Source organism: Pipistrellus hanaki, assembly GCF_964339955.1.
Source record: "Pipistrellus hanaki genome assembly, chromosome: 4".
In the NCBI taxonomy this organism is placed as follows: domain Eukaryota; kingdom Metazoa; phylum Chordata; class Mammalia; order Chiroptera; family Vespertilionidae; genus Pipistrellus; species Pipistrellus hanaki.
This window is the reverse complement of record NC_140506.1, coordinates 2275876-2296591: the sequence shown is the minus strand read 5'-3', so window position 1 is coordinate 2296591 and position 20716 is coordinate 2275876.

Genomic DNA, 20716 nt, shown 5'->3' with positions numbered 1-20716 from the left:
AATAATAAAAGATTTTTATTGATTTCAGAGAGGAAGGGAAAGAAAGAGAGAGAAACATCAATGATTCAAGAGAATAATTGATCTGCTGCCTCCTGCACGCCCCACACCGGGATTGAGCCAGCAACCCGGGCATGTGCCCTGACCCGGGAATTGAACTGTGACCTCCTGGCTCATAGGCGACGCTCAACCACTGAGCCACACCAGCTGGGCTAGATCTCCTTTGTTAATTTAAAGTTTTTGCGGAATGTTCCGCACAGACACACCGGCGTTTGCTTTTGTCTCACTGGGCGCCTCTTTATTGCGGATGCGCATGAGGTTTCCTGGGCAACAGCTGGGCTCTGATGCCCTCATCCTGACCAGGGACTCCGCAAAGGCAGGTGAACTCCATAACCTCAAGCGAACTGAAGACCAACAAGTTACAAACACAGGGGCCAGCCAGTCCTTAGAATAGAGCTGCTGTGCGGGGTTTCCCTGGGCCGGGGTATCTGAGTGAGGACCACAGGATGGAGGCTTCTTCCCCGAGGCATGCCCCCCGGCTGCCGCCCTGTGACAGCCTCGGGCTGCAGAGGCTGCTGAGGGACCTTTCTGCGAGCACTGGCCAGGAAAGCCCAGGCGAGAGTCACAGCGCGCCTCTGAGCGGGGCGATGGGTTTCTCACAAAGAGGACACTGGGTTTCACTTTTGTATATGGTGTAACAGCGGAAACTCGAGTGCATTTCTTTTTTTAATATTGTTATTGATTCAGAGAGAGAGAAGCATCCATGATGAGAGAGAATCACTGATAGGCTGTCTCCTGCACGCCCCCTACTGGGGATGTGCCCACAGCCAAGGTACATGCCTTTATCCTGAATTGAACCCAGGACCCTTCAGTCCACAGGCTGATCCTCTATCCACTGAGCCAAACCAGGTAGGGCAGCCACCAAGTTTTCCTGTGATAAAACCAGACTTTCATTATTCCCTTCTTGGTATTTCCCTCCTGTGAACGACGTGGTGGGCGCATAGCAAAGGCTATGGGAGCTCCGTCCACTCTCACTCTTCAAGCCGTGCGTTGTAAAGATGGAATGAAATGGAGGAGAGGAAAAAAACTTCTGAACAATTAAAAAAAAAAACCTGAATACAGTAACAACCCACCAAGACCACTCAGAAACTATACCTGGTGAAGAAACATCCGGGAAGCTGTTGGTGCAGCTTGAAAAACCAGGCGGAGAGCTGTGGCACTCACTAAGCCCTCGGGGGAAGAGAGATACATTCTCCCAAATCACAACAATGGAAAGGCATTTCTGTTATTTTTTGCAAAGCCTTTTCAAGCACTTACACTCCATTTCAGATGCATCAACGACTTCGAGCCGGAGCGTGTGAATGCTGTGAGGATGAGTGTGGGAGGCGGAGGAGAAATAAGGCTTTGATTCCCACTCTGCAGAGGATACTTTTGGTAATGCTTCAGGGACCTTGGAAATGTAGACACATTCTCTTTTAGACTGAAAAGAAAACATGTTTCAGTCTAAAAATCAATTTGAGGGTTAAATATTAATAAACGGGATATATATATATTTCCTTTGGAAAGAGTCTAAATTGCACAAAGTTAGGAGATTTTATTTTTTATTTTATTTCTGTTAATCCTCACTATAGAGTTTGTTTCCCATTGATTTTTAGAGAGAGTGGAAGGGAGGGGGAGAGACAGAGAGAGAAACATCGATGTGAGAGAGACGCATCTATTGGTTGCCTCCCCAACATCCCAGGACAGAGACAGAGCATGGAGCCTGCAACAGAGGTTTGACCAGAAAAAAAAACCCGAGACCCTTCAGTCCACTGTCCGACACTCTAGCCCAAAGTTAGGAGATTGGAAAGTAGGCAACCGTGCGCTCTATCCACTGAGCCAAACCGGTTAGGGCTGGTTCAGTGCTTTTAAATCAAGCCACAAATTTTATGCTGCTATAGTGAACCTGCACAGAATCAAGGTAAGGAAGGTCTGGTAAAACACCCAACTTGCAGAAAAGAGAGGACATGCACAGCATATAGTTTTAGCTCCTTGGGACTTAAATGTATCATTAAATAAGATCAACCATTTTGGAAGGTAGTCTCCTTGGAAAATAGAAGTCTGAATCTGAAAATAGATACACACACACACACACACAAATATAAAAGAAATAAAATAAAATAAACTTGTATTAAAGATATGGAACAAGAAACCCTACTGTAGCAAGAACAATCTCACAGCAAATCCAACAGTGGACCTGGGAGCAGGCACCTTCTGAAACCTCCGTGCACACAGAGCTGCTGTGTCGCTGACAGCGGCTGCGCCTGGCGTGTCTGGGAGTGGTTTCCACGCCAGGAAATGCCCTGGCTCACTGCCACCCGTGCTGATGGAGAACGGGAGACCGTGTCCCTCTCCACCCACGGACCCAGACTGTCGTCTCCCGCTGTCAGAATGACCCCGTGTTTCGGAATCATGACGTCCCTTACGGCGGCGTAGCTATTGGCTCGCTGGCCCCCTTCGGCCCCTAACTTACTCCGTCCAGTGTGCCTGGGCATTAAGATCACTTTTTTTTTTTTTAATTTGGAATTTTTATTTTTATATTTCCTTGGAATACGTATTTCCAGTTTATGAATGGGGTTTGGTGCCAAAAAAATATTATGAATTGTTTGGTAGGAAATCACACTATCGATAGCTCTCCACCGGGAGGAAGGGTCTAGATGCCTGGGCCAGTCCGCTCCATCAGCTCATCACAGTGCGGCTGACACAGCACTCATCGAGCCACCGAAGCCCACGGGGCCTTGAGTCCCACCCCTCCCATGTGGCTTCCCTCTTCCTGAGCTTCTGGAGTCTGAGGGAGGCGCAGCATGAAGGCGCCCGTGGCCGGACACGCCAGGCTTCCTGGCTGATGCAAGGGTCCCCGTGGCTCAGAGGAAGGGGAGGGGCCGGGACACTCGGCCCAGGAAACCGTGCGGGTGGACAGAGCACCCACAGCCCCAGTGCGGACCCTCTGTCCCTCAGCACCCCCCGAGAAAGCCGCGCTCTTCTCTAATCCAGCCACCGAGCCTGAGGAGGCCACCACAGTCCGCTGTCATCCATGCGGGACTGTCTGTGGACGGGCCGATCCCGGGCTCTTGACCCTGGCAGAGACCCTATTGCAATAGTCACTGAAAATATGGCCCCTGCTCCAGCCAGTGAACGTCTCATAGGAATCAGCAAGCGGAAGACAACCAAGTGTGCTGCCTCTCAAGAAAGTCAGGTAAGGAAACGTGAGGGGAAAGGAAGCTTCCCCACCCCAAACTGCAAGGAGTCAAACTGCTAGCTGTGCTCTCCAGACCCGAGTGTCAACGCAGCGCTGGGCGGGCGGCACCGATCGCCTGCAACTCTTAAAAGCAGTTCCTCTTCCCATGTGCCAGTTTTCTTACTTTCAATAAGGTGACGAGATCTCACCGTTGTTAATAACACACAGCATGGCTACCCAGTGTGTGGGCGCAGGAAAAGCTGTGCAGGGAGCGCAAGGCAGGAGAAAAGCCGTGAACGCCTGTGCCTGGCCCCTCCCGGGCTGTGTGAATCCCCAGAGCTGCCCCCGGGGCCGGAACCCAGATTTAGGACACGTAATGGAGCCGTAAGAGGACATCTCAGGAACCAGAACAAAGAAGGAGGGGACGCTTCGGACTGGTGAGTGAGCAGAATTAACGACGCCCATGAGGAGATTCCTCCGGCTCTTATTTTTAAGAACTCTCCGTCCTCCTCTCCCCCTTCGCCTCGCCCCGAAAGCCTGAGTGCAAGATCCGTCTGCGGAGCAGGGAGGGCGAAACGGGATTTGTTCAATAAAAGTTACAGAAATGATTTAAGGAAGGGAAACGTAAACACAGCCTTTGGAAATAGGTCAGCAAGCGAGAACCAATAGCCACCACTTCCCGCGGATGTGAACAGTTTCGAGTGAGATCCTTTTTGCGCCGTGTGACCAGCAGTGAGAGTGACAGGTCCTCTCTCCTGGGAACCACAGGGCCCTGGCGACCACGGAAACACTCGCCAGCACCACAGGGTGTGTCCGAGCCCAAGGAGCAGAACAAAGGGAACCTACGAGAAAGCTCAGCCGGGAAAGAACTTTTGAAGGGGCCACTAAATAATTTTTAAAACCCCATTTTGAAATTTATTAAGTGCAAATTTAGTGCATTTGGCTTTTATAAATATGTCATGTATACTTTTTTCCCCTGATTTCTATAATCAAACCATGAAAGATAATATAATGCTAATAGCAGCAGGAGATTGTGGTGATGGTGAAGGGTGATAGAGTTCTCTCACTGAGACGCTGAAGTGAAAGCAAATGCACGCAGGCGGTTCCGCTGAGGTTTTATACTGAAGGAGGACCCAGTGAAGCCGGTGACGTTTTACTGTTTTTAATAGGTTACTGGAAATGCAATCAAATGACAGAATGCACTTAGGACTGTATTTGATTTAAAGAAAACTGTTATAAAATCATGATGATATCTCACTTTAGTAACTTCGATTACACGGCAGCGGTCAGATAATTCTGTGATGATCTACACAACACATGGATGTAAAAACAAACTGAGACGGCTAAAAAACTCACAGCATCGCTTTAAAATACCCGACCAGTATACATTTGATTTTAACCTATCAAAAATAATGTAAATCTTATTAATTTTTGTCATAGGCTACAGTGATCTATCAAAATACAAAACACGCCTTTGTGATTTTAAAACCTCTTACACTGTCGTTTTTGTATCTTCATTCTTTCCTCCAAGTGTTTTGAAAAAGGGTCGGAACAGTTGTGTGTTGAACAGGTAAGTATAACACAGAGAAAGAACGTATCACTAAAATGTTTTTGATCAGAATTTATACTTCACCATCCATAACACACGGTTTGAGGTACTTCCTTGATCAGATTAACATGGAAAGTCACAGTGAGATGCACTGAAGCCAGACAAGGTGAGACGCAGACAGCGAAGTTCCCCAGAGGACTGCTACCGACCAGGAAGTTCCACCCTTTCGGCTTTTAGTGTTCTGCAGGCCGCACGCACCGGGAAGCCTTCTGGAGCTTCGGAAAACATTCACACGTATTTAAGAGAACGCAGTTGTGAGCGGTAAAAGCCCCACCGGTCATTTTGGGGAGAAACTTTATCCTCCCCAGCGTGCCTCTGCGCAGCTAAGGCTCCTTCCCCCGGTTTAAACACCGAGCGTGTCCCAACAAGCTCCTTTCCGTCTTCGTTTTCAAATTACAGTAACGGGGCCTCTGTCCGCCGGAACGCCCATTGCTTCTGTCTGAATGCACTTGCCATCCTCCCTGACAGTGGGAGCCGGTCCTTCCGTGCGGGTGAGTACACGGTCCTGGCGGCCGGCTCACACGGCCTCTCTGTTCCCGGCCGGCCGGGACAAGCTTTGAACTTGGGTTACTAGGACTCACTGTCTGAGGTCTGTGACCACCTCCAGCGTCAGACCCAGACTCTCCCGCTTCCCTCTGAGCCTGGGAGAGGACAGGACTGGCCACGGGGAGGGATGTTACTGCCCAAGAGAAACGGGCGGGGTGGCGGGTGGGGGAGCTGGGGGCTGTGTGCTGCTTGGAAGAGGGTCCTCTTGGCTCTCACCCCCGGGGCAGGCGCTGGCCCAGCCTGGCTCCCCGTTCTGGGATGACAGGACCCGGAGGCCACGGCGGCCCACAGGGCGGGCAGAGGCAGAGCCTCCGGCAGTTCTCGGTGGTGTCCTGACCTCGCAGCCTGGCGGCTCTCCTTCCTTCCCGCACGCTCTTCCCTATTGTGCGCTCACCTGTCCCCCCCCCTCCTCCCCCCATCCCCTCTGCTCCCTTTCAAAGCATTCTCTTCCGTCAGCACGGAGGCCGGGGACGGCCCGTCTCCTCTCCCGCACGGCTTCACAGGCCGCCCTGGAACAAAAGCGGCTCTGTGCCTGCCCCGGGGGACCGGGAGGGCCCGGGAGGGACCGGGAGGGGACGCCGCGATGGGCAGATTGTGGAGGCAGAGACACAGCCAGCCCCGCTGGCCCACCGGCTGTAATTCCAGCACCGCGGCCGCCAACGCTGCCGGCCGGGCCAGGGCCGGGCTGCTCAGCGCTCGGCACACAGAAACCTGATCCCGGCAGTCTCAGGCGGGGCAGACATTTTGTGCAAAAAAGAAAAGGAAAAGGAAAGAAAGGGAAGGAGAGGAGAGGAGAGAGAGAGAGAGAGAGAGAGAGAGAGAGAGAGAGAGAGAGAGAGAGAGAGAGAGAGAGAGAAAGAGAGAGAGGGAGAGAGAGAGACCATATCTGAAGCCACACACAGCCCAACGTGACATCTGCCCGGTTCCGGAGTATGAAGAAGGCCTTGAATTTGAACCGTCCAACCGAAAGAGGAAGGAAGCCCGCGCTGGAGAACGTGGACGGAATCCGTGGGCCAGCCCTCTGAGCAGCGGCCCCTCCGGGCGCAGTGACACCGCTCAGCGCTCGTGGGTCGCCGTTTTAAACCAGCGGAGGGAGCATGGGTGTTTGTGTCTGACCCTGGCGCTCCCTGTGCCTTTTTCAGCATGGAAGGCGTACCCTTTAGTTCTGTGAGAGCACCGATACCCGGTCAGAGTCCTTTCTCTCTTCCTCGGTTCTTTGGAGAAGACTATTGACCCATTAGGTGTTATATTTATCTTGGCTACAAAACACGGCTGGTAATTCTTTGTTTGTGTACTAGCATGTAAGTAGTAATTCAGTATTTGCTGTGTTCCACTTCTCAACCAAGCTGGTCCCCCACAGCGGGCATGTTGGAGGCACGTGTGAGGGTGCCCCGCTGTGGACGTGAGTGTGTCTGAGTTACCGCGAGGGAGGGGCCTGCCTGTGGGAGCTGCCGTCACCGGCTTCTGTGTGACACTTCACACAGCGGGGGAGTGCCTTACAGCCGCCATCCCCGCCACCCCCTCCGCTCCTGCGGGAGGGAAGGGAGCGGCTCGCAGGAGCAGCCACAGGGTTCCGTGAACAAGTGTCCACGAAACAGCACCGAGTTACCCTGGACAGCATCAGCTCCTGTTCTCACAACCTCTTTCCGTCCCTGTGTGTGCTCACACACATGTGTTTTCCTGTGCGCTCACGTGTGTACACGTGTTTGCATGTGTTCATGCATGTGTTCGTGTGCGCGCGCATGTGTGTGTGTCCGTGAAACCAGATCTCTTCTGTCTCTTTTCTGTCCCATCTCCCCGGTCCTGGGGCGACAGGAAGGAGCAGCCAGCAGTGTCAGGGGACGGGCAAGATCCCTCACCCCTCGCTGTCTGACCGTCTCTGCCCGGGGCTTGGCAGCTTTCATGTGTTCCTAGACCTGGGTCACTTTCCTGAAATGCTTGTCTTTGTCCTCTCCCCTCCCTCCCCCCTCCCTCCCTCCCTCCCTCCCCCCCTCCCCCCTCCCTCCCTCCCTCCCTCCCTCCCCCCTCCCTCCCTCCCCCCTCCCTCCCTCCCCCTTCCTTTCCTCCCTCCCTCCCTCCCTCCCTCCCTCCCCCTTCCCTCCCTCCCTCCCTCCCTCCCTCCCCCTCCCTCCCTCCCCCCTCCCCCCTCCCCCCCTCCCTCATTGCTGAGGACACTGTCAGGGCTGCGGATGGAAGGGGCCATGAGCAGGACGCAGCTCCACCCCAGGAGCTCAGGGCCTGGAGGGGGGACCCCGGCAAAGACTCAGGTTTGCTCTGGACCTCCCCACCCACGGGTGGATCACAACCAGCCCCCCCCCCCCCCCCAGACACCCAGAGGCCAAGGACGAGGAGGGACAGGGGAACAGATCCTCTTCAAAGGGCTGTCCGCCTCCCGGCTCTCACTCTCACCCTTGTCCTCAGAGCGGGCGCCGTGAGGATCGTCAGCAAAGGGCCCCGAGCAGAGGGAGAGTTTGTGTGAGAACCTTCCTCAGATCCTCAGGTGTTGACACTAAGACTGGCCCATCGTGGCCGGGGGTTTCTGTACTGTAAGCCCATCAGGATTCCAAGGCGCAGAAACCCATGGCAACTGTATAAGTTACTACCTTCCCCACATTGACCAGTTTTATTGGATGCTTTCTAGAAAAGAAAAATAAGCCAAGTTATGATTTATGTGCCGATAACTACTCATCATAAAACAATATCCACGTTAAAATCTCGTTTTCTGTATTACTCATCTATTCTTGTGCAAACCAGAGGCGGTTTCCAGTTTGAGAAAATTAATACCCAGGAGCTATCCCGCCCCCGGGAGGGTGTTTCTGTGAGAGAATGGAAAGTCCACATTCAGACATGGTTGTTGATAACATCACAGGCCCACACAAACAAAAAGAAAGAAAACAGGGAGAAAAGGATAAAATGCCATCTTATTTCTGGCACTCAGAGATGGCCATTCTTTGATTCTTTTTTTTTTTTTTTTTTATAATCCTCACCCAAGGATATGTTTTTATTGATTTGATTTTTTTTTTTTTGAGAGAGAGAGAGAAATATTGATTAGAGAGAGAGAGAGAGAGAGAGAGAGAGAGAGAGAGAGAGAGAGAAATATTGATGAGAGAGAGAAATGGCGATGGTTGTCTCCTGTGAGGGCCCAGGTCGGGGATGAAAGTCAGGGCCTGGGTATGTGACCTGGCCGAGCTGAACCCGCTGCCTGAAACCACGTTCCAGCCCGCTCACCTCCCCGCCCGGGTCAGACAGGGGTGCTGGCCTCTGCTTCCGTTTTTTTTCCATCCAGATAGTTCCATGGTTCCCACAAAGGAGGCTTGAAACCATTTTAACTTGACCGCCATCAAGAATGTTTAAAATTTGCTGAAACCCGTCCCCATGTGGGCTCCTCCGCTCCCATCTGCCTCGGCAGGTGTGTCCCCGCAGGACTCAGCCAGGAGGCCTTTCTCAACAAGCTCTCCAGTGCCACCTCCTCTCTGCTCCTCCTGCACCGAGTGGACGGGATGATGAGTCCATCACCCGCTGGGACTGGCAGGGGCCCAGGTCAGAGGTCAGAGGCAGGGCTGGCTGGGCAGGAGCAGTGCCCGGGTCTAAGTTGCCCGGCTGGATGCTCCTCTGCAGGCCGGGGAGCCATGCCCGCGAGAGCAGTGCACCCGGCCACAGTGGGGCTCAGGCAGATGCACACCCGATGGGAGGGGTGTGGGGTCTCCAAAGAGACTCAGCAGGGGGAAGAGACTGCCCTCCCAAGAGCAAAGCCCTGTCAGCGGAGAGCCCCCCGGGCCGGACCTCCGGGCCCCGGAAGGAGACTGCTGTGCACGGAGAGCAACCTGCCCCGAGGGGCCCAGCCTGGCTGCGGTCACCCTGACACACGGGTCAGACCAGCGGGAACCGCACGGCGGGCGGCCGGGCCTTCTGGGCCTGGGTGCAGGCGGTGGGGAGCGGGCAGGGCAGGGGCCAGCTGGCATCCGCGGAGCCGGAGGCCGGGCCAGCACAGAACCGGAGCAGAGCAGCTGGGACAAACCCCCTCCCGCCAGCCCCGGCCCACGGCCTCCAGGAGGGGTCCCCGGAAGCCGGTTCGTCCTCTGCAGAGGGCGGGGGGGGGGGGCAGGGTGTGGCACACGGGGAGACGGTGGGAGCGACCTCTTTCCCCCGGGAACACCCTCCGGCGCTCATGCTGATGTCTCCGAGGCCAACCAGGGGCCCTTCCCACTGACCCCACACCTGCCGTCTCATTAGCCCCGAGGGCTGCAAACTGCAGCTCTCCAGCCACAGGCGGCTCTTTGGACCCTTGGGTGTGGCTCTTCCACAAACACCACGGCCTGGGCGAGTCTATTCTGAGGAAGTGGCGTTAGAAGAAGTTTAAGTTTAAAAAAATGTGGCTCTCCAAAGAAATGTTAATCGTTGTGCTGTTGATATTTGGCTCCGTGGACCAATGAGTTTGCCGACCACTGCATTAACCTGATGTCTCGGCATGCAGTCTGCTTTGAAATATAATAAACCAGGTTTCGCTTTATTTTCATAGCACGCTCTTTTTAAAAAGATATATATATTTTATTGATTTTTTACAGAGAGGAAGAGAGAGGGATAGAAAGTTAGAAACATCGATGAGAGAGAATCATTGATCAGCTGCCTCTTACACAGCCCTTACTGGGGATGTGCCCGAAACCAAGGTACATGCCCTTGACCGGAATCGAACCTGGGACCTTTCAGTCCCCAGGCTGACGCTCTATCCACTGAGCCAAACTGGTTTTGGCTCCATAACACGCTCTTAAAAATGTAGGTGAGCAAGGGGTGGTAGTCAATAGAGGAAAAAAGAAAATATATGTAAAACTTTAGGCAATAAATAAAAAGAAAAGAAAGAAAAAGAAGAGAGTAAATTGGCTCAGAAAAAAAAAATGTGGATGAGCAAGCAGTTCTGTAATATAAATAACCGGACATGTTTCAAACGATCCTTTTTAGGTTTTGTTATGAAAATCGATACTTTGAAATGTGCAGGGACTTTTCCAAGTCACTGGGCCAGGAGACTGGCTTTGGAACCCTAAACTGTTCATTTTTGGTGTGTGTGTGTGTGTGTGTGTGTGTGTGTACATTTTATAGACGCAACTTATTTGGACCTGACAAAGAAGCATAAAATGAAGATTGATAATTATTTTGAACTTGATGCCTCCATAATTATTAGGAAGCTCTTGATGTATTAATATAGTGAATAAAAGATCGTTTCTACTGTCAATAAATATAAAACCTAGTAGATTCGGTAAAAAATGTAGTCTTTCGAAACTAATGAGCCGAAAAATGTACTTCTACACCACTATTGACAGATCAGAATCTTTTTTTTAAACCTAGATATGTGCCAGGGACTGGGAATTGAACCTTTGGCCCTTCCAGGGCTGACACTAATCACTGAGCACACCAGCCTGACCAATAGGTCAGAATCCTAATCCGTGGTGGTCAGCCTGGATGGGACTCGCCCTCTGTGCTGGACACAGGCGGCAGAGGGGTATTGTATAGTCGACAGGAAGCAGGCAGGAAATAGACATGGCACTTTCAGGCACTCTGCGAGCATAATAAATGCACCCAGAGTGCTTCCATCCATTTCTCACTTCCATTCTGTGTGGGTTTTTTTTTTTTTTTTTTTTTAAATCCTAAAGTAGGTGAATTTTCTATAATAATAATTAGAAAATGGACAATAATTAGAAAATGAACAACAGCCACCTCTTTCCAAATGCCGTCTTCACTCCCGAAGATGGCTTAATCACCAGAGTACCTAATGGGAGTAGCATTTCCTGTTTCATAAGGAGCAGTCCCACATTTTATCTTTACAGCCACCCGTGAGCCCAGCAGTGTTACCTTCATTTGATAAGTAGAAAAACTGGCCGAAGAGATTAGGGAACAGTGAGGAAGACACAACAAGAAGTCGATCAGTCATCATACAATAAGCACACGAAAACCATTTATTTGGCTCATTTTTCTGGCCAAACGCAGTACTTCTAAGTGTTTTAGGGGAATAAATCCCAATGGCATGGATGGCATGACCTGTGCCCATAATGACCCTCTATTTGAATGAAGGTAAAGAAACTGTTTATATAATATATATATATAAGTCATCATATTAAAAGCACAAAACAATGTAAAAATGCAAGTCAGAGGCATGGATTTGGAGGTCCTTCGGCAGCATAATGCTCTATAGTGCAGCGATGCTACTGATGTTAATACAAGGGATGCTGCATTTCGGAGCAGGAGAAGTGTTGGTGACCACATTTGAGTCGCTGGAAGTTTATCATAAGGCTAGAGGCCAGGTGCACAAAATTTGTGCATGGGGTGGTGGGGAGTAGGGAGGGCAGGTCTCCTCAATCCAGTCTGTACCCTCTCCAATCCGGGACATCTCTCTCAAAATCCTGGACCACTGGCTCTTAACTGCCAACCTGCCTGCCTGATCACTCTTAACTGCCCCCACCCTGCCAGCCTGATCACCCCTAACTGCCTCTACCTGCTGGCCTGATCGCCCCCAACTGCCCGCCCTTTCCCCATCCCTTCTCCTCCCCCACTCCCCGCAAGCTGTTTGGTCGTCCATTTGGTTTCGATGGTGGCTTAGGCCTTTATATAGAGAGATAGATAGATAGATAGATAGATAGATAGATAGATGATAGATAGATAGATAATAGCGAAGAAAACAGGAAAAAACAGCAGGGGGTCTCGGAGCAGCTGGAGGGTTTCACAGAGAGGCAGTTTCCTTTGTAATTCCTAATGTCATCATTAATGAAATGAAAAAGACAGGAAGTAAGACACCACTATATTTTCACTAAGTAGATGATAACCCCTAAGGATATTCTTAGTTTCAAATAAATATCTAAGTATTGGTGACACTCAGCATCAATAATATTACATGTCATCTTCTGGTTAATACCAAGAGCTAAACTGAGTATTTCCCAATTATATGAATGTTTCATCTTTTTCAGGATTTTTTTTTACAAGTAGTATCTCATATATTCTTCCAAATCTTGTGATTTTTTTGTATAAAAATCTGTATAAATATTATCGAATAAGTACAAAACATTATTTATTTTTTATTATGTTTTTATTGATTTTAGAGAGAGAGAGAAAGAGAAATGGAGAGGGAAAGAGAGAGAGAGAGAGAGAGAGAGAGAGAGAGAGAGAGAGAGAGAGAGACATCAATGTGAGAGAGAAACATGGATTGGCTACCTCCCACACAAACCTGCCACCTGGGCAAGTGTCCTGACCAGGAATCAAACCAGTTACCTTTCGGTGCATGGAACCCTGCCCAACCAACTGCGCCACGCTGGCCAGGGCACAAAAGATGATTTAAACACATCAGCTATGCAGAGGACTTTTCTCAGTCGGGAGTTTTCAAGCCAAGGTAGAGACATGGACTCCCTCACCGCCCTGTCCTCTTCTCTCAGAGGGCACTTGAGATATGAGGGAGGAAGAGCTTGACGAGAGAGAATGCGATACCTCTCCCCCATGTAAGGCAAGGCGATGCTCTTTAGGTGGAGGTTCTATCTTACAGCCGACCTACAGCACATATCCCCACAGGCGTGACACCGACCTTCCCGGGAGGCTCGGGATGTCTGCTAATTAGGTATGAGCGGGTTCAAAGAGAGAAAGATTTAAAAAGAAAGCGTGTTGCCTACATCTTTCCAGCCCCAGGGCAGCTACCAGCCACAGGAATGGTGAGGAGTCAGGCAGGCCCTGGTGTCTCAGCTCGCTGTTTTTGGAGGAAAAATGGAAGCTCATTTGGCTGAAATAATTTTTTTCCCCATTTAGACTTTCTTTCAGCTTTAATGGAAAGAAATCCTTATGCGGTGTTGAACAAGGATTTAAACTTAGTCGACATGTGACTTTTTTTTTTCATTTTTTTTTTAATAGAATGAGTTATACAGAATGATATTATTTAAAATGTCTATTCATTGATTTATTCTCCAGATAGTTTGTCTATGTCCTACTTAAAAACTAGTACAAGTACCCAAAACCAGTTTAGCTCAGTGGATAGAGGGTTGGCCTGTGGACTTAAAGGTTCAGGGTTCGATTCCGGTCAAGGGCATGTACCTTAGTTGCGGGCACATCCCCAGTGGGAGGTGTGCAGGAGGCAGCTGATTGATGTTTCTAGCTCTCTATCCCTCTCCCTTCCTCTCTGTAAAAAAATCAATAATATATATATATATATTTTTAAAAAAACCTTGTACAAGTAAAATAATAATTTCTCTAAACCAGCATTTGGAACATTATTTGCTTGAATTCTACCAGTATCCTGGATTATTACCATAGAATAAAATATTTTGGAAGATGCCATAGAATCAGTATTTCTTAAGTGTTTGAAACTTTAATGGTATCAATGAATGTGGCTTTTATAACTCTCTTGGGATCCCATAATATTTAATATTATTTACAACCACTATTTGGTCTTTAAAATGTGCTGAAACCATGTTAACTGGAAGTCAACAGGAACCTCTGGCCGACCTGCCCGTTGGGTTGGTCTGTGGGTGACCTGACTCAGGCCACTGCAGTCCTTTCCATCCCAGACTTCTTCACATGCCCGGCCCTGTCACTAACAGCCCTTCCCTGTACCGCAAAATTTGGAAGGATGTGTGAGATACTACTTACGAAAGAATTCTGAAAAAGGTGAAGTATCTATATATGTGTGATCTCATTGTGAAACAGTCGATTTAGCTCTTTGTATCAACCAGAAGAGGACATACGGTATCATTGATGCTAAGTGTTGGCAATACTTATATAAAACTAAACACACACTCAGCTGTGGTGAAGGTCGTAGAAGCAAGGTGGGGTCATGTGATATAGCCTTGATGTCGGGAAGAATAGAGTAGAAATCTTGGCGGTGCTACTTGGTAGGGAAGCCATCGAGGACAGCTTTTATCTTGTCCAAGCAGGGGCAGTGAGGTTTATCTAAGTGGCTTTTACATGTATTAATGAGGTTCCGTGCTGGCCATTTTAAGTCCTGACTACTGCCAGGACAGGTATGTTTAGGATGTTGATCTATACACATGTACAGTGATTATTTAACCAATGTCAGGTAAGGTGGTTTGATTTTTTAAAAACTATGTAATCATCATGGAAGTCTGAATGCATTTATGCTCCTCAAAATGCCTAAAACAGCCAGGACAGCAGCAGTGTTTAGTTCCCCATTCCCTAAGAGAGGGATTTAGAGTTGACATAGTCCAATGTTAGCGGTACTTTGCTGCAGGCTTTCATTTTATTTACTTTTTCAATAGTTTATTCATTTTTAGAGAGAGATGAAGGGAGAAGAGAGAAAAGTTGATGTGAGAGTGCAATGTGGATCAGCTGCCTCCTGCACGTCCCCTACCGGGAACACACAACTGAGCCATGTGCCCTGCCATGGAGTCAAGCCAGCGACCTTTGGTGCACAGGACACCACCGGACCAACAGAGCCACACCGGCCAGGGCAGTACACAGACTTTAAAGCAGTCAGATGTTTGGCTAGAACAGGAGTATATGGAAATAACCGCATTATTTTCCTGGAGTTGAACTAAATAACTTTTCTGTTCTGTGTCTGTGCTAATTTCTACATAGAATACATTTTTAGTCTCTAAGTTTTGTAGAATTAAAGTTTGTAATGTATTCACTGTTTGTACAAATGAACAAAATTATAATCTATTTTATATCACTATTAGGGACTAGAGTCCTGGTGCATGACACCCATGCGCTGGGGGAGGGAGTCCCGTTAGCCTGGCCTATGCCCTCTCACAGTCTGGGCTCTCTGGGATGTCTGACTGCCGTGGAGGCGGGAGAGGCTCCTGTCACCACCGCTGAGCTCACCAGCCGTGAACCCGGGTCTGGCCGAGGGCCCTCCCGCTGCGGGAGCGCACTGATCACCATGGGGTGGCTCCTGTGTACAGCATCTGCCCCACGGTGGTCAGTGCGCATCATAGTGACCAGTCATTCCACCCTCCAGTTGGTTTGCCTTTTATTATATATAATAAAATAATAATAATGAGTAGTTGGTTTTACTCACTCATTATTTGCTAAATTTAAGAAATTTTACTTTATTTAAAGTTCAGCTGAACTTTTTTTTACCTCATATCCTCAGAAACCTAACAATGAGGAAACACATCATGTTCTTAGCAATTTCAGCTAAACTTCACATGTGAAGTCAGTAACAGCAAAGAAGGTTTTATTTTTTAATGGAGTCACTTCCATGGTTTTCTTCCTTTCCCTTTAGTTCCTAGGTATGTAACTGTGTGCGTGTGTTCTACACACTCACCTGCATATACTAGTGAAGGATGTTCATTTCCATCCCACCTTTCCTTTGCCTTCTATGTTTAACAAATATTTTAAGACAGTAATGCATGATGACATGCCTTACTGCCTTAAAATGTGCTGCTAGTGCGTATTGCTTGTATCCATATTTTCAGTTGGATAAGAATTTGCAGTTTAATTCTGTCCAAGGAGCACCGTGTCCCCCAGCTCCTGCCTGGGCCGTGTGCTCCCCGCGGGCACATGATCCATGGCTGGTACCTGCGCCTGGGCCTCAGGGGCACCCGCACTCTGTGGTCTGCAGCGTCACAGAGCCAAGGCGTGAGCAGGCTGACAGACAGACAGCACCGAGCCACGCAGTTAAAAGCGACCCTTCTGTCCGCGGAGACCCTTTCCCAGCCAGGTTATCACCGAGACCTCATCCATTCGCCAGAAGCGCAGTTCTCAGGCCCCGGAGTGGCTGCCGGCGCCGTGTGAGCTGACATGCGCTCCGGCTCCGGCTCGCAGAGTCTCCTGCAGAGATTGTCCTTATCTGCCATCGGCCGTTAGGGTCCCCGGCCCGCACAGCCGGAATGTGTTGGTGAAGAGGGCACTCCAGCACGGACAAGGGGCCTGTCTGCAGGGCAAGCCGAGGAGGAGGCCTGCGGGAGGGAGCGCCCGGCTCGGGCCAGCCCGGGAGCGCCCCTGGTGCTGAAGGGTCCACTTCAAGCTCTCAGCTGGGGCCCAGCCTGGGACAGGGCTCCTTAGGCCTCGCTTTCCTCCCACAAGTGGGAGCGCGGGAGGACACCCTCACCCTGAGGGCCCCCACTTCGCATAAGGACGCCACTTAGCGCGTCAGGAGGGGGTGCTGATGTCCGCGCTGACCTGCCCCAGGGTCCCTCCTGCAGCCCTTCAGTGAAGCCTCCAGATAGGCCTTCTCTCAGATAAACCGTCAGTGCCGGCTGCGAGGGTGCCAGGGGTGCCCGTCTGTCGTCTGTCAGAACTCCTTAGACACTTAAAAGCGGGGCGTTTTCATTGTCAGAAAGTGACACTTCCATGGAGCAGATTAAAAACATTTTGGGAATCTCCAAGTGTGAAGAACCGTTAGGTACAAGAAGAAAGCTGCTGTCATAGTGGGAGGCTCATTCCTGTTCTTGGCGCAGAAATAAACTCTGGTGAGCACATTAACCGTTTATGGTGAGGAGTGAAGCCAGCTCACAGTCCATGTGTTTCACAGGGATTACAGAACAGAGCGTGCCTCCCTTTCCCGCCATTGTGTTACCATGGGCTTGCCTGGTGCACAGCCCATAGTAGGTCCTCAATGCATACCAGGGAGATGATGGATGTCTAAAACAACAGTCATTAGCATATGGAATGTCATCATGCATTACTGTCTTAAAATATTTGGTAAGCATAGAAGGCAAAGGAAAAGTGGGATGGAAATGAACATCCTTCACTAGTATATGCAGGTGAGTGTGTAGAACACACGCACACAGTTACATACCTAGGAATTGAGTTAAAAGGGAAAGGAAGACAGCCATGTAAGTGACTCCATTAAAAAGACCTCCTTTGCTGGTATTGACTTCACATGTGAACATACAATGCTCATGGAATAATTTTCCATTTTCCTGACTGAAAGAAATATGATTGTACAATGAAGAGTTGAAAGTCAGTGCCTAGACTCTCAGTTTGTGACTTAGTCATTATGGGCCTCGTTTTAGAAATCAATTTGAGCTCTAAGATCTTACTTATCTTTGAAAGTCTAATATGCTTCCTAATATTATACGAATATAAACTTTTAAAGATAATTTCCTCGTGACCCTGCATATAAAGTATTTCTGAACTTAACCACAGGGCTTGTTAGAAAGAACCAGACACTTGCTTAGAGGATTCTCTTATAGGCAGTCATGAACAGGTAACCTTTAGAACCCATTAGTGAGAAAGATAAACAACAAGGTTAGTAGTTATCTTAACTAGTCTTTTCCCTCATGAATCTATTTTTTTAATTCTCATCCCTTTATCTGTAAGATCCACCGAAGACCTTACACTAGTATAGATATAAGCAAGACAGCAATTAAACTTTTCATTGTTTTTTTCCCCTAAATTTTACTATATATTTTTTTTCACATCTGAATTGAGAATATATATATGGAACTTATAGGTTTACCAAAGATTTACAATTTTGTTTTTAGTTTGTACAATCCTTGCATACCAAAATTATTATAAAATTCTTTAAATATTCTAATAATTTATACAATTCAACTGTGATAGTTCTATGGTCAACACAAAGATGTTTAAGACCTGCTTCCTATCCTTAAGGCATCTACAAACTCACAAAAAAAATAGAACCCGGCACACACACAATCAAAATGAAAGGTCACATCACAGATATGTCTGCTTGAGGAGTTGGGATATGAGAGAGACACAGGGAGAGGGGGAAGCTGGTGCTTTAACAGACCATGTGGATTTGAAGTGGACCGGGAGGCATGAATGGGCCCTAATCCAGAGGCCCGGAGGCGGAGCCAGGCAGAGAGAAGGTGGGAATGTTTGTGTCACATTCACAGCGTCTGGTGTCACTGGTGGGCCGGTGGTGGGGGGGGTGTCAGCTTGGGCAGAGCATATGTGAAATACAGACTTTGGGGATTGTGTTGGGTAAAATCAATTCAATTCTTAAAAATTAACTTGAGGAATATGAATAGTATTCATTTTTTTTCAAGGAGTTACATGAATGTCAGCTTTCTAGGAAGATTATTTCAAAGCATGTCAAAGGGATTTGAGAAGGAAAACTGAAATCAGAGAATTAAATTGGGGCAAAATTGCAGTTACCAGGTGGGGAGGGGGGCATGTAGGTTTAAACTAGAGGAAATCACAGAATACATGACTTGTAGACCTTTATTCTATTGACAAAGAACTTAAACTTAACGTTCTTTTCAATGTTTCCTCCACCTATCTACCTTAATTGAGAAATGTCTTTTCATTGTTAACCCTGCATCTTGGATTCTTCTTATTTTATTGGTCATAACACCAGTAGAGTAGGAGGAGGAGTTATCATGTGATAGCAACTTTAAAAATATATATATATATTTTATTGATTTTTAACAGAGAGGAAGAGAAAGGGATAGAGAGTTAAAAACATCGACGAGAGAGAATCATCAATCAGCTGCCTCTTGCACACCCCGTACTGGGTATGTGCCTGCAACCAAGGCACATGCCCTTGACCGGAATCGAACCTGGAACCTTTCAGTCCACAAGGCAACACTCTATCCACTGGGCCAAACCGGTTTCGGCGTGATAGCAACTTTTGTTGATCACTTCCTACGGAATTCACCTCCGGTACCATATGTAAATCACATGATGAACCATATGAAATTGCCATGCTTACAGACAAAGAACAGTTGCAGAGCAGCCATGTCATACAGTGAACTCATAATCAACCACATCAACTTCACATGAATCCCCTTACCAGCCATATAATTTTTTATGGTCAGTATTTGGATTTCCATGCAGGGACCCTGAGGCATCGAGATCTTGATTTGCTCCAGGTTGTCAGACCAGCCAGAGGCAGAGCCGGTTCCACCACAGCAGTGCGGCCCAGAGCTCATGCTCTTAGCCACCTGATGGCTGCCTGCTCTGTCCTCCCCTCTCCTGCTCTGGATAATCTTCCCAACGATCTTGGGAAACAGGCACATCCCATTTTAAAGTGACACACGGAAAAGTCACTTCCTCCTGGTCCCTCCACCAGGACAGAGAGCCAGGGCTTGACGGGCTCCGTCGGACTCGTGGTCATGCTCAACCTCTGCTCTTTGCTTGGAGAGAGGAGGCCAGATTGGGATCTGCCTGGGTCCCAATTCTCATGTTGCCAAGAGATTGCTCTAAAAACAGGTATGGACTTTGTCCACAACCCGAAGCGCCCCACACCTGCCACCTGATGTTCGGAAACGCTGTCTTGGCACTGCCACTTGCCACCATCCTACCCGCCCGCGTCTACTAAACATCGCCTTCTGAGGGTAAACTGACATCAGTGGCTTAACCACATTCTACTCGGCTCATCTATCAGTCCCTTTCTCGTTCCACTTTATACTCAAATCATAGTGGCTGCTATAGCCAGTTATTTCATTTTCAATTGCCTACCATTCATTTCAGTTTCCCAGTTAATCTGCATTCTGGCTCAACCAAACTATCAACTTTCTCTAATTGTATTCTCAGGAGATTTGGATAGAGCTGGAGAAAATGACAGAATCAGGTGGGCTGACTTCCATATAAATGCATGATTTCCAATATAAGTTTCACCCTTGATATTACCCAGTTATTTTTTAAAAAGTCATTTCACTCACTTATCTCTTTTTTAAAGTTTCTAAATGTGAGGAGAACCCTTCTCCCATAGTGCCAGTCTTTCCTGGCCTCTGAGGCGTGGCTTCTCTTCTGAGTCATCAGTCTGCCCCTCTGCGCTCCCCCTCCCTATTTTTATTGGGTGGGTGGGTATCTTCATAGCCAGAGAGGAGGCAGGCGGCGTGTCAGAGGAGGATGAAAAGGAACAGCGGAGCCGCACCAGCTTAGTGAACAGCTCTCAGGGAGGGGTCCGGCTAATCAGAGCCCGGGGGGGGGGGGGGGGGGGCGAGTCTTGAGTCTTGTCTTGGTGTCAGGCTGCACGGAGCTCTCCCTCCAGGGCCTGACGCTACGTAGGTGGCCTGCCTCTGGGACGCTAAGGAGATTTTTTTCTTAAATTGGCGATGTTCAAGCATGTAGAGATCTAATCCTACCCCGACCTTTACATACTTCTTTGTGGCTTTGAGGGCGCCGGGCCGGGCGGGGAACAGGACCATGGGGTGCAGAGTGGGATGCTGGCGGGGCCCCCAGTGAATGTGATTTCCAAACTTGATCATGTCAGCATCTCCACGCTGACTGTTTCTCTGGGGGACACAGCGTTAGCATCTGCGTAGGCAGATTTTATCAAGGGCAATAAAACAACTAACACCTTCCCTAGGAGATGGAAGAGCTACATGTATGTCTTATTGTACATTGCCTTTGTGAATACCAATTCATGATGCTGCTGCCGTCTACCAAGCTTTCCATGCAAAGACCCCTCCCCACACAGAGGCTTGGCGGGTGCTGTGTCTGGCTGA